Source organism: Macrobrachium rosenbergii, chromosome 56 (genome assembly GCF_040412425.1).
Source record: "Macrobrachium rosenbergii isolate ZJJX-2024 chromosome 56, ASM4041242v1, whole genome shotgun sequence".
Lineage (NCBI taxonomy): Eukaryota > Metazoa > Arthropoda > Malacostraca > Decapoda > Palaemonidae > Macrobrachium > Macrobrachium rosenbergii.
In genome coordinates, this window is record NC_089796.1 from 48,253,882 (window position 1) to 48,268,164 (window position 14,283).

The 14,283-nt window shown below is 41.8% G+C and overlaps 1 protein-coding gene across 29 annotated transcripts in view; it reads left to right on the plus strand.

Moving 5' to 3' along the window:
• The window catches only part of atl (atlastin GTPase), a 496,293-nt gene that overhangs the window by 202,016 nt on the left and 279,994 nt on the right, over positions 1-14,283 (plus strand). The window lies entirely within an intron of this gene.

Sequence of the window (14,283 nt, forward strand, 5' to 3'; positions counted from 1 at the left end):
TAACAATGACCAGCTCAGGCACGGGTTGCGGGCCGCACCTGCAGGTGAGCTTCCGCGGTGGTCGGGAGGAACCGTCTCTCTGACCGACGCTGGTAGAGGTGCCAGGCCGGGGAAGAGAGGGGTCCTGAGTTGGATCCCGTGAATGGAGATCGGCGTAGCGCTCTGGCGCTGGCACTAGGCAGAGTCAGGCGCTATCAGAGGTTTCTGGGGCTCGTCCGGTCAGGACGGACGAAGCTTGGCCCTGCTCGGGGCATGCAAGTGGCACCGCAGGAATTTGGCATCTCCTGAAGGGAGATCTGATTGGGGCCCTGGCACTGGCACTGAGGCAGGGCCGGGCACTGGAATTGGATCGGGAACCGATCGAGGGGGCCACTGTACATTGTACTCAGGTGGCACTGGTGGGGACTGCACGTCCTCCTGGTACCCAGGGGCCGCCAGTCTTGACTGAGGGAGAAGCGGGGAGGATTACTCGCCCGCGGAATGATTCGGGAACGGGGACCCCTAGATTGTCGTGATTTCGGTGGGGACTGAAAGTCCTGTCCCAGGATGACGCCATAGCCACCGGGAGATGGCTTGCTACTGCAAGATTGCAAATTTTGGATTGGTGAGGTCTTGTGACTCTCAATTGGACCGTAGGGAGTATCATTTTAAACTGATTTATTCCCGATCGTGACGAAGTTTTCGTCTATTGACGATAGCTCCGTGAGGGGAACTCTGTCCCTCGGATGAGGGAGATTTGGCGCGCCCGAGTCCTCGAAAGCAGTGACTCGGCGCGCGGGCTCGCTACCCTCGTGGAGGGGCCACGTGATAGGGGCCCTTCAGCGGGGAGGGCCTAATGACTTGGGATCTGTGACGGCCAAGGCGACGGTGGGAGTAGTTGATTTATTATTGCGTGGGCATTTTGCCCATGCGGGAGAATGGCCATAAACCTTGCACGCCGTGCAAAAGGTCTGGCTAAAAGTCTTTCCGCGCTGCCCCTGTGGAGGGCGCAGGCGAGTTATTTGTCGGTTTTCCGGGAGAGAGAGAGCCGGTTTCTTGTTCCGGCACTGTTCGGAGGAATGCCCCGTTTTCTTGTAATAATGGCAAGTTAGGGGCTTGCCCGAGTTCCCATTTTTGTGGGAATTTGAACCTCCGAGGAGGGACGGGGATTTATTTTCCGCCCCATGGATCCTTCTTGAGGGTGGTGAGTTTCCCACATATCTGCTATTCGGCAACACTCGGTGAGTGTTGCTGGGGCTTTTTCCACTATATGAGTGGCGAGGGCAGGAGGGGCGTAGCGCAGGAAATGCTCGAATTTAAACCGCTCGAGTACCTCGGCGGTGTTAGTGGCTCCTTCGAATCGAGCCATTTTGTCAACGCCGCTCAATGGTACGCCCAATCGGACCAGGTCTGGCCTGCTTCTCTGGGCTGCTCTCTCCAACGCCTCCTCCACCGCTCGGGTAATCTCGCACGCCAGAATTGCTTGGTGTACGGCTTCCCAGTTTCCCGATCATCTGGGGAAGGGCGTGGTAGGCAACGAGGGCCTTTCCGCCCAGGAATTTAGTGAGAACAAGGGAGAGTTCCGGGGAGAGATCGCAGCACTCCAGGACTCGCTCGCCCTTTCAAGCCATACTGGGTTCGGACTCTGTCCATTTTGGCATGAACGAGTGAGCTTGGCTGAGGGCACTCATTCCCGCGGCAGGGGGCGGGGGGGTGGCGTGCTGTCGTTCTAGCACCTGGAGCTCATGGGCGCGTTCTCTCTCTCTCTCCTGCTCTTGGGCAATTCTGTCTCTCTCTCTCTCCTCACGTTCTCTCTCCTCTCGTTGTTCTTGAGCGATTCGTTCTCTCTCTCTCTCTCACGTTCTCTCTCCCTCTCTGCACGTTCTTTTTCCTCCCGTTGTTCTTGAGCGATTCGTTCCCTCTCCCTCTCTGCACGTTCTTTTTCCTTCTCCTGCTCTTGGGCAATTCTTGCCCTCTCTCTCTCCTCACGTTCTCTAGCCTCTCGTTGCTCTTGGGCAACTCGTTCTCTCTCTCTCTCTTCACGTTCTCTTGCTCTCTCCGCCTTGGCATCGTCCACTCGCTCTTGAACCCATGCTCTCAGATCTTGCCCCGATAGTCCCATGTCCTTCCCAGCGGACATGTAGAATTTGAAATCCTCGTTTTGTTGGGCTCTGGTATTAGCCATCTTGGAATAATGGGTATAGGATATGTCTGAAAAGACTCAGGTTGTCTGAAACGACTCAATTGCAGGAATCTGAAACGCTCAATTGTTCAGACTGCAGGAGAATGGATCGGTCTGAATAAGACAGTTGATTAGTAAGTCTGAGGAGACTTTTTGTTAAAATTTGATGTGTCTTGAAAGACGTGGTTGTTCTTAGGCGAACGAATTTTAATATGTGTCTCGGAAGACGTGGTTGGATTGTGTCACGCCGGACTTGGCCGGCTGTAGCGTGAAGTTAAGGAGTTGTTCTAACGAACTAGACTTATCAGTCCAGTAAGGGCTTAAATGTGTGTGAACTACACTATATAATGTCTCAAAAGGACTTAATTTTGGGTTCCCGCAGGAATGAGAAATTCTCGCCACGTGCGACGTAGAATTTTTGTATGAGTCTCTGACGACTGGAGTTTGGAGGAATTCTCGCCACGCGACACGTAGAATTTTAGGAGTCTCTGAGGACTGGAATTTGGAGAAATTCTCCACGCATGACACGAGAATTTTAGGAGTCTCTATGACTGGAATTTGGAGAAATTCTCGCCACGTCTAACGTAGAATTTTAGGAGTCTCTGAGGACTGAATTTGGAGAAATTCTCACCATGTGCGACGAGAATTTTAGGAGTCTCTGAGGACTGAATTTGGAGAAATTCTCGCCACGCATGACGAGAATTTTAGGAGTCACTTAGGACTTGGAATTTGTGGAATTTGGAGGAATTTCGCCACGTGCGACGAGAATTTTAGGAGTCACTTAGGACTTGAATTACGATTCGTCCCTTTAGGACTTAGAAATTACTAACGGAAACCCAAAGAAAAATGTATGCTGGGAAATGAATGGGGAAAAAAAATGCTACACACGCTGGCATGGGCGGGGGTGGGGATGCAGGTCGTTTGGCCAACACCGGAGGTATTTTTAGATTCTGGGTGAATGAACCCGATATTTATATACCGTCTGGGATTCCGGGGAATTTCCCAGTCGTCTGAGAGGATAACAGTACAACGGCCTAGTAATTTTCCCTATAAGCGGAGTTTAAATTTCGCTTTCCTAACACCTACTCGAATACTAACTACACTGAGAGAATTTTCAGCAATGCAAGCTGACTTCAATCGTGTCCCACGTGGGAATTTTATTCGCGCCTAAATAACAGTTCGCTAATTCGAAATGCGAAGTAAAATTTATCACAGAGGAATTTCTTTTCGCACTATTCCTCAAAGCAAGAATATGGCAAGGATTTTAACACAGAGGAATTTCTGCACTATTCCTCGAAGCAAAGGATGGTTAGCACTGGTTATTTCCTAACTACCTATCCTGAAAGGCATGCATTAACGAATCTAATACGGCGGTTCTTTTCTCTCAGTGATTACATGCGTCCCTATTTCTAATTCCTAGAACAGTCACGATTGTAAAAGGTTTTGCTAAGATTAACACATTACTTACGTGGAATTTCCTGGATCTGTGTGCTGGTTTTACACAAAAAGGTTCGTAATTGTCTCGTACCCAGCTTAGCTTTGCTAATAGCTGATCTGGCACGTTGCAAATGCAATAAAGCAACACTAGGGGAACTGCAACTGCAAAACGAGATCTATGGCCAGGTCGCCATTTTTACGTTTTTCCGTGGTTTTAGTTTGAAATATGCTCTGTGAGACAGGTAGCAACGATTTAAGGTAATTTAGCCTTGTGATTCTGACTTTTGTGGGTACAGAAAAACGTAAAAAAGAGGAAAACAAAGGAGAATTTCATACGAGCATAGGGCTCTTGTTACTGAGGGAAATATTACGTAAAACACGTGGGCAAATTTAAAGGAGTGTATTTACATAAATGATATCAGTACGGGAAAGAGGAACTCAAGTAGATTACTATCCTGAAGGAGATTCCTACGGGATTGAATGAAACTGGGGGATTCCAGACACAGCCCGAGAAGCTTCCACGAAATAGGATCCCTCTGAAATGAGAGATATGCACATTATACGCCAGTAATGAAAACAGACAAAAGAATAATGAATTGAAGCTGCACTGAGGGTGCCAAAGGAGTAATAAAGAATTAATACTGCCGATGCAAGAGGCGCACGGACATTAGACAAGGGAGATTTCTGGCTTTCTCTTTAAGAAAATATTACGAGACAAAAGCGTGACTGAAATGGGGCTCTTCCAGGGCACTTTACCTTAGCAGATTTTCCGAGGGCGCGTAGAAGGCAGTCCGTGGGTGACTTGCGATTTCCGAGGGCGAGTTTCTTCCACGTGGTGAGATGCAAGGGCTTCCGTAAAGGGGCAAGGCGATGGGGACTCCTCGAAACTCCAAGCAATGGCGTGTGGGCTCGAGGAATACGGTCGAAGGGCACGAGGAGAAGTATACTTTTGAAAGGGCCACGTGGTTAGGATGCAAGGGCATCGATGGGGCCAGGTGTTGAGGACGTCTTCACAAGTTCACTCCATATCTTCCAGCCCGCGTGTGTGTGTCGACCTCGTGGGTTTCTGCTTTTTATCCCCTCCTATGGGGCAAGGGGTGCGTCCAACACAGATGCTTTGACTCATTGCACCTGCTGCCCGCAGGGGAGGTTTTGGCCTGTAGGAGAAACACCCAAGCCAGATTACTTTTGCCTCGAAGGAAAGATCTTTATCAAAAATGGGAGCGCCTTTAATCTTTTAACCCTTGTTTTTAAGTCGATAGACAGATGGTCTATCGATCGGCCGGCTGGCAGTAAATGAACAACCAACAACAACAAAGGAGGGGGAGGCAGTTTGCTAGCGAATTCTTGCTAATCATAATAATAAATATATATATATATATATATATATATATATATATATATATATATATATATATATATATATATATATATATATATATATATATATATATATATATATATATATATATATAAATATATAATTTCAAACTGAACTCATTTAGGTCACAGACCTCAGCTGATTGGTCTCCTATAATCGAAAGGGACCAATAAGGGTCTTCGATATATGGCACTCATTTGAATTACCCATGCCAAACCTCAACGATCATATGGCGTACAACGACTCAGCACTATCTATCTGTTCGTCACTCTCTGATCACAAAGGCGTACAAACATCTAGCAGATTTCTGTTATGTCTCAATCATGAATTTCTATATAATCAGTTCACCATTCCCACCCTCAAAGTTCTGCGTCTCACAGGACTCTCAACAGTAATTTTTTTTTTTAATTAGTTTCTCAGCTGTTTGTGCACTGCCATTTGAGTACCTTACCTCCTGACATATGTTATCAATAATTTATGCAAAAAAAAAAAAAAAAAACTAAAATTTAGCAAGCCAGGGTCAAATTGTGCGGTTACAATTGGCAATTTACAGTGTTATGAATTCCACGCATCACATTGATTTATTTATTTTATTTTTTTTACAATAATAATAATAAAAAAAGAAGAATCATACAGGACCAATGGAATAATAATTTTTAGCTCCACACATTAACACACACAACTTTCTTAGAATTTGGATTGAAATAACCTGCAGTTCAAATAATCAAAACAAGACAAAAAAAAAACCCAGATTACTGTCAATCATCAAGACAAAATAATTTTGTAAAAATCACAGAAACTGAATAAAAAGAGTAATTGATATCAAATAGACATGAATAAAATCAACTACAAAAAATTAAATAAAAGATCATGGAATGCAAGTACTATACATAGACACGTTTATTATGTTTTCTTTTCACAACAGCACATGACACCAGTATTTGTAACTTTTGTCTGTATGCACACTGGGTGCACTATTAATGATCCCCAGACATGCTTGCACATCATTTTCACTCGCCTCTCCCAGGTAGCCAGGCAGTCCCGGGAAAGGGGATAGTTGCTTGTTCAGGTGCCACATCAAGACATCTTTGACGGGATGGATGTGTGATAGGTGGTACTCGCCTTCGACACCGGTTTTAATATGTTGGATCACCGCAGTGTCGTTTTTAATTTCTTTCATATGATACGGTCCCAAATAGGCGGACTCGAGTTTATGTTTTCTCAGTTGCAGCCTTTTCATATAGATTCTGTCCCCTATTTATACCTTAGATGGTTACATGCGGAATCACTGATCATATTTCGTCTGATAATACTTTTCATTGGCCCTCAACAAAAGCATCTGCGTTGTCTGAAACACTCTTTGGGTCAGGTTACAGAACATTACCCGGTATTGTTCAACACTATATAGTGGTAAAGTTCTAGGGTCCATGATCACAATATATGGCAATGAAGGGTCCCGTCCATACACTAAAAAATACGGGGTATCTCTTATGGAGCTGTTATACACCGTATTAAGTGCAAGTTCCGCCATCGGCAACATCTCTACCCACTGATTTGGACTGTCTGATACTAAATATTTCAAAGTATTTGTTACTTCTCTATTATGGGATTCAACTAACCCATTGGCTGAAGGCCGGTAAGATGCGATCATGAAATGTTCTACATTTAACATTTTTGTTAGGTCTTTTATACTTCATTAATAAATTCACGTCCATTGTCACTGATTAACGTACCGGGACAGCCAAACTTCACTATGAATGAACACAAGGCTTTGGGAGCTGATATCGCAGATTTATCCACCATCACACACGTGTGTGTATACCTTGTGAACGCATCCACCATCACACACATACCTGAGTTGCCCGTCCCCTGGAGGGAAGGGTCCCACAACATTATTGTGTACTCTGGCAAATTTGATTGGCTCCACTGGCTACATTTGAGCCTTCGGAATAGTATGTCTATGGTTTTTCATGGTATTACAGATGTGGCACTGGGGGATGAATTTTACAATGTCTTTTTTCATTCCTACCCAAAAAAAGGATTCTCGTGCCCTCTTGAGGGACCTTTCTATACCTATATGCCGTGCATAGGGACTCACATGTATCATGTGGATGGCTTTCTCTACCAAAGAGGGAGGAAGGACGATGCGAGATCGGATATCACCCGGTATTTCCTCATATTTACAAAATAAGATATCTCCTTCAAGGAAGAACATATCTGTAGGCACTGTTAGGAGATCGGGAAACTTGTTACTCGCATCCCTTACGTAAGTCTTAACCTGTTCAATCCAGGGTTCAGACTTCTGACCCCTCATCACCTCTTATACACTCCACCCACACAAATCAATCACACACTCTCTCTCACTCCCAGGGCATCCGCTTGCTGACCTTCCCGGAGGATCAGCTCTCTCGTTCTCACAGCTGTTTTGATTCGCACTCCTTCCATCTCTTCCCAACTCTCGAGATACCGAGTTATTCTCGTTTCCCAGATCGGGTGCCTCTGAGGCATGCAACTGTTTCTTCCGTCGTTGTTCCTCTTTCTTTGCTGCTCGGGTTGTAACTCCCATTATGGCACTCCTGGAGAAAGCATCAGCTACTTTATTTGTTTTCCCTGCTATATGTTCAATTCCTACAATATCAAACTCTAACACCCACTCGATCCAACGAGCCTGGCGAGTTGTTAAATCCCCTTTCTTGAATAAATCTCTCAATGGGCGATGATCTGTGTTTATTTTGACTTTGTCCCAGCAAAAAGTAATGATGTCTCTATATCAAAGGTACTGTGATTCTTCTCTGTTCCTTTTAATGCTCGTGATGCAAAACAAATCGGTTTTTCATTTCCTGCATTGTCAACTTGAGGAATCATTCCCCCAACAGCTATACTGCTAGCGTCAGTGGTTACTAGAAATGGTCAATCAAACCTTGGATACGCTAACAGTTCATTACTAGTGAGTGAAATCTTTAATTCTTGAAAAGCTATTTCTTCTTCGTGTCCCCAATGAAAATCTGACCATTTCCTCAATGAATCTAGTGGTCTCGCTATTTTTCCAAAATCTTTTATGAACTTAGGATAGTAGCCTGCGAGGCCAAGGAAACTGGCTACTTCTTTTGCATTCTTTGGTTGAGGAAATTCTTTAATTGCTGCTGCTTTATCTGCACAAGACTTAAGGCCTTCAGATGTTACGATGTGCCCCAAAAATTCAACTTCTTGCTGAAAGAATTTGCATTTGATTAGATTAATTTTCATACCATGTCATTTTAAAGCTTCTAAGACTTCAATTATGTTCTTATGTTCCTCTGCTGTAGCCCCTATTATGATTATGTCATCAAAGTATACAAACACGCTATATCCTAATAGCAAAGCTAGTACGGATGTCATAACACGTGAAAAATGGGGAGGAGCATTCTTTACTCCAAAAGGAAGGTAATTACAGTATATTCAAACAATTCATCATTAGCTATAAAGGCTGTCTTTTCTTTGCTGCTCTCGTCTATAGGTATTTGATGATAACTTGATTTTAAATCCAAGGTGGTGAAGAGTTTACTATCTCTGACCTCAATCAACAGTTCTTTGATAGATGGCAATGGAAATGCATTGTCTTTTGTGATACTATTCAACTTTCTATAATCAACACATAGCCTAAGGGAACCATCCTTCTTTTTAACCATCACGATTGGTGAGGCCCAGGGAGATTCACTTGATCTAATTGTCCCTTGTTCCCTTAATTTATTAATTTCCTTCTCTACCTCCTGCTGATAACAAACTGGAATTCTATACGGCTTAGATCTTATGGGTGGTTGATCCCCAGTCTCTATAACAAAAGGAAAATTTTTTATTCTGCCTGGGGTTTCGTCGCCAATCGCGATTACATTTTGATAACTTTCTACAATTTCCTTGACAATATTTTGATAAGAGGGGTAGACCCATCAGCTGTTGTCAGGAGTTTATCCAGACGTTCTCCACCATGAGTGTGTGAGAAGCATCTGTTATTTCACAAGGTTCAAGGTCGCATATCGACCCACTGTCAAATATGATGCACTGATGATTAACATTAATAAATGGCACATTAACCTTGCCATGTATTACCTCTCTCAGACCCGGAAAGATAAAATCTTCCCATTTCTGATGGGGTCCGATCAAAACTAAGGTGCCTTCAGGTAAGTTTCGTGCGGGAGAGAGGGATGAAAGAGTCTGGGGTTGTGCCACATCATCTGCCTCTAGGGTGGCAGGTACTCCCCTCCACCACCCTTCGGTCTTAGGGAGATTCGTAGACACCTCGGTCTCTCCCCATCTGTGGGGATTCGTTATCCTTTTAAATATACTTCGACCCCCTTCCCTTTTGTGCCAGCTATTATTATGTTGTTCCTAGCCACAAAGTCAACTCCTAAAATAACTGGAATTCCTTCTACTTGTAATGCTGGTACTACATAGAAGGTATGTGGCACTACTCGCCCATCGATTGTTACCTGCTGCTTCACAGTCCTCTGGGTTACCATCTGATGGCCACCTGCTGTGCTTAGAACTAAGCAACCTTTCATAGGCTGCACCGACCCTGTAACAAGGTGTTCTTCTAACGAAGACACACTTGTGCCAGTGTCGACCAGCGCCCTTTGCTCTCCCACCCATATTTCCACGATGGGCACCGCAACTTCCTTCACACATTGAGGGGGGGTTGAGAGGCTCTTGCATTACCTCTCCCTGTACTCTCAATGTTTGGGTAGGAGGAGCGACAGTTGACGGAGGGCCGTCCACTACTTATCGGGGGGTTGGTTGACTCCCCTCACTCCCCAATAATGTGTCCCTTGTCCTATCAGGGGCACAGTCGTTGTTTGGATCTGCTGAGCGTGGTTGTAGTCGGGGGTCCTCCCAACTCCTCCTCCACGTTGCCTTCCCCTTCCTCTCCTTAGTATAGGGGGAGCATTGTTTTGCTGGCCGTCGGTGTTTTTCGAACAAGCATTCACAAGGTGGTTGGTTGCATTGCAAAGAAAACAACGTCCCTTCCGCACTGCCAGCAACAGCAGACTGTCCTTTTCTCTGCTGGTTTCCCCTTGCCTCTTCGAGGTCCCTGGGTGTGGGACCCTGCCCCCTGGATTGTGGGTGAGGCTGGCTGTGGACTCGCTTGGTCTGGTTGTTTAACCATTGCAACAAACGGTTGGGAGGTGGCCTGCCCCCTTCCCCTTGCTTGTTGACGTTGTTCATGATCTAACAGAAGTTGAATCTTTGGCAACAAGGCTTGTAAGGGCCTCTCATCGCCAATAATGAATCCCACTATGGAGGTGGGAAGAATTCGCCTCAGCATGCGTCGGCAGAAGTCTTCTTTTCCCTGTACGGTCTGGTCTCTTTCAGGGGTGAGAGACTAATAGTCTTCACCAACGCAATTACAAAAAGCTAAAATCGGCTCTCTCACCCCCAGTATGGGGTTGTAGGTCTCCATTAGCTCCATCTTCTCCTCTCGGTGCAGGGCAAACTGCTGGGTGAGGCATTCCCAGTCACTTTTTGTTTGGTTTGCACAATTTTTTCCCTATCTGTCCAACCTACAGTGGCATTTTCGATACACTTTATGAAGGTCTCGATCAAAAGGAAACCTTCACCAGTGCATGAGTTGTCAAACTCAGGCACTTAACCATCTAGCACCGGCAGTTCTTTTATTTTTTCGATTGATCACGCTTGTGGGGATGACGCGACGTCGGCCAAAATTGTGGGTGGGTCGAAAGGCTTTTTATTTTGTATTTCGTCTGTTAATTTGTGCAACTCTTCTAACACGTTGGATATCCGTTGACTGCTCTTTCGCACTGCCCTCTTCCCTGGCACTGTTATCGTTAACACTGGCACTCTTGCCGTCGCTAGCTGATTTTCTTCGAGTTTGCATTGTTTATTTCACCTTCACAAGTACAGTATGCTGTTAATTACTATATGTACTGGCAATACTCCGCAACTGACACCAAAAATATGACCTGATTCTTGGTCATGTAAAGGTTCTACCAGTACAAATGAAACGTGAAAGAGACAATTAACCCGTGTATTTTCCTTAATAGTTACACAGGGCCCTGTTGCTAATATTATGCTACTTAATTACTCAATTATAATCAGAAGGTACTCGGTGGCGACACGCGCCATGACTGTCTTTCGGACATGCTTCTTAGCCCGTCGACCGCTTAACCCTTACTGATGTTTAACTTTTCAAACTGAACTCACTTAGGTCATAGACCTCAGCTAATCGGTCTCCTATAATCAAAAGGGACCAATAAGGGTCTTCGATATATGGTACTCATTTGAATTACCCATGCCAAACCCCAACAATCGAATGGCATTCGACGACTCAGCAGTATCTATCTGTTCGTTACTCTCTGATCACAAAGATGTACAAACAACTAGCAGATTTCTGTTATGTCTCAAACATGAATTTCTATATAATCAGTTCACACACACACACACACACACACACACACACACACATATATATATATATATATATATATATATATATATATATATATATATATATATATATATATATATATATATATGTATGTGTGTATGTATATATGTACATACATACACATAAATATATTATATATATATGTTTGTATGTATGTATATATATACCCATATATAATATATATATATATATATATATATATATATATATATATATATATATATATATATATACATACACATAAATACATTATGTATATATATGTATATATGTATATATACATACATACATATAAATACATTATATATATATATAATGTATAATATATATATATATATATATATATATATATATATATATATATATATATATATATATATATATATATATATATATATACACAATATATATGATATATATATATGTATATATATATATATATATATATATATATATATATATATATATATATATATATATATATATATATATATATATATATATATATATATATATATATATATATATATATATATATATATATATATATATATATATATATATATATATATATATATATATATATATATATATATATATATATTACTAAAAGGACCTCATTCAAACTGGATGGTATCTAACGGAGTTTTTTTATTCAGAAAAAGTTACAAGCTTTCTTGGACAAACAGTCCACATTATCAAGTATCCGTACAATGAGCAGACGCGTAGTCCGGCTGTATTTATATCTGTGTGCTGGGTACTTTTAATCCTACAATCGCCTAGCTCCTCCTGTGTGACCCCCACCCCCTCGTGACCTTGGTCTTTCTCTGATCCCTCCTCCCAGGTGTCCGTTTTCCGTGCGTTCTCTTGCTTTTTTTCTTCGTTTCCTTGCTACTGTGGAGTATACGATTTTTCTAGATATGCTGTCTTCAAAGCCGTTTCCGGTGTTCCCTGCCATCGTGTTGTTGGCGCAAGTTATGAAGGCGTTCTCTACAACCAGTCTAGATGTTTTGTTGGTGTTCCTGTACAGAAAACTCATATTTTCCCAGTCTATTCTGTGATCATTTACCCAACAGTGTTTGGCAACTGCCGACATCTGATTATAATGCCTTATCATCTGCAGATGTTGTTTGCTTCGCTCTTTACATGATTTGCCAGTTTCGCCATAGTACCCTTCTTCACAGTCTAGACACGCTGCCAATATATACCCTCCCTCTAATCTCTTCTCCCTCTACCGACTTTTTGTTTCTAACTATTTTATTCCTAATGGTGTTTTTGTAGCTGCCTATCAATTTGAAATTATTTAGCTTTCTGTTGATGGGTGCAATAGAGTTGTTGTCCGGGACTGTAATTATTTTCTTTCCTACCAAATGTTCCTTTTCTATCCTTTCCCTCTCCCCAAAATAGTTTTTCCTTGCTTTGATATGTGCCCACTCCCACCTTCAAAAGTTATTATTAGAATTCACAATATGAAAAAATATACTATTACTTGAAAACAACACAAGATTTAATTAATTCTTAAACAAAGTTAATTCACAAAACTTTAATTTATCAAGAAATTATGTTAACTAAGTAAATATCAAAATATTAAGATTCATTCCAAATTTGAAAAAGAAATCTTAACAAACAAACATCAAAACAAGTATGCAATGTTAAAGTATCAGCACATAAAAAGTGCTAATTAGATCAATGTTAAATCACCAACACAGAATTTTTGTGTACCACTATGAAATTGTAAACACAAGAACACTTAAAAGAAATGTAAAAACAGGAACATATGAAAATGTACAAAAGTTTTTCAACATTAATTTCACAAAGGCAAAATCTGTTTAAAGATTATATCTACCTTTTAAAAGATTACATCCACTTTTTTAAAAGATTACATCCACCTTTTTACCATGGTAAAAAATAAGTTAATACCACTTTACCGTATACAAATTTCTGCACACCATTATACAACTCCTTTTTCCTTTTTGGGGTAGCAATAACACTTTTATCTAAGGCCTGTAACTGTCAACTCTCTCTTATATCAGATTCCACCAAGGGAGCATTAAATATTATTAACAGTTTCCAAAAACTTGTATATTTGGGAGAGTGACTACAATCTTACACTCTTCTACATTAAGAGGGGATGAGAGAGAGAGACCACCCTGTCTTTACCAAATCTCAATCTGAACTAACTGGTATTACCAAATTTCTTCTATGAGGTTAAACCTGAGTTGCCAGTTAGGCATTTGTATAAAGAGGTCACCCTGGAAGAAACAGGAATAAACTGAGTTTCTTCATTGGGAAAGAAAGGAAAAAAACAGTTTCTTCCTCTGAAGAGGGAAAAAAAGATAGGGAAATTATTCTCTGGCTCAGAGAACTACACAGACCTGCCTCTTATCTGAATGATTGATAGTTTCCTGTCTTAAAACTTGTGTAAACAATAAACTTTTAAACTGGCCATAGTTATCAAACTTGTCATCTCATCTCCCTTTAACTGACAACATAAGTGGCTTTTAGAGTCTCTCTCGCATACAGCATTTCCTGTCCACCTGAATAAACGCACAAGCCTACAGGAAGAGGTATCTTAGCTTATCACACAACCTGCCAACCCTTGTAAAATCTGACATTTAGCATCTCCCATAAACACTATTACAGTTATTATAGTCAATATATGACAAACACAAGAAAAAATATATAAGCATTGCACAAAAACATACATATTATAAAATCACCTCGTTATATTTCACAACACATGAGGAATATAAAAGAAAATACATAAAAAAATACAGAAAACATAATACTTTTATAGAATACACACATATCATAAGACATATATTCCTCCCCCAAGAGGATTAATTATCCTGGGTTTGAATCCAA